The sequence below is a fragment of the Penaeus monodon genome, chromosome 22 (genome assembly GCF_015228065.2).
Source record: "Penaeus monodon isolate SGIC_2016 chromosome 22, NSTDA_Pmon_1, whole genome shotgun sequence".
NCBI classification, from domain to species: domain Eukaryota; kingdom Metazoa; phylum Arthropoda; class Malacostraca; order Decapoda; family Penaeidae; genus Penaeus; species Penaeus monodon.
In genome coordinates this window covers 7,686,354-7,687,258 of record NC_051407.1, presented here as the reverse complement: position 1 = coordinate 7,687,258, position 905 = coordinate 7,686,354, and positions in this window count along the sequence as shown.

The window sequence follows — 905 nt, the reverse complement described above, 5'->3', positions numbered from 1 at the left end:
ATGATAAATAAATGTTATAATATTTGTTTGTCCTTTTCATAACAATACATGACTCTCAACTGTTTTTTTTTTTTTAAGATATATAGCAAGTAACTTATATTAGTCGACTTTATGAACAGTTTCGGACATGTTAAACTTCACTTTTTTATAGTTGCGAGACTACTTTAGCCAAGAGCACCCTCTACGAGCTAGATTTAACACCTGGAGTCTCGAATTTACTCCTTGAATATAATTCACCTTTTCGTAGTTTTATCCCATATATCTACGATGCCAAATCTTTTAGCTTCAATTTTAACTTTCTTATTCACCTTCCTATTTTTTAGATGAAATTTTATTTCATTTTGAGCGGTCTTACTAGGCAGCCTCATAGAGTTGATCCGGTTTTAATCTACGCCTGAGTTAAGATGAGTATGTGTACGTCTGAGAGAAGGTCACCATATTTGCATTATATATAAGAGAGTATACACCAGTGATTCTCAAAATAAGGGTAATCAACCAGGTGTTAGTAACAAAGCCATGACGTGCAATGTATTTCTAAGATCCTCGCATTAATATTGATTAAGGGACAAACAGTGTTTTCTATTAATAGTAAAATAATATCTACAGTGTTTTCTAGTAATTACCAAAGGAGTAATGTGCTTTTCCTTTTCTTACTTCACTTAACTGAAGAGGAAGGGATTAGGGGTGTAGGGGGTAATGATACCGAAAGGATTGAGAACTGCTAGAGGATGTGTTAAACGTCTTATTTTAATGTCTTTAATACACGGACTGTGGTATCTTGAACCCTCCTTGTATATCCTGCTTCGTTTTATCTTGGGGTTGATCCTCTTTCATGTTGTTTTCTTTAGTTTTTTATTTTACTTTCATTTACTTTTTAAAGGGAAAGAATGAAAAAGCGTGTTCCA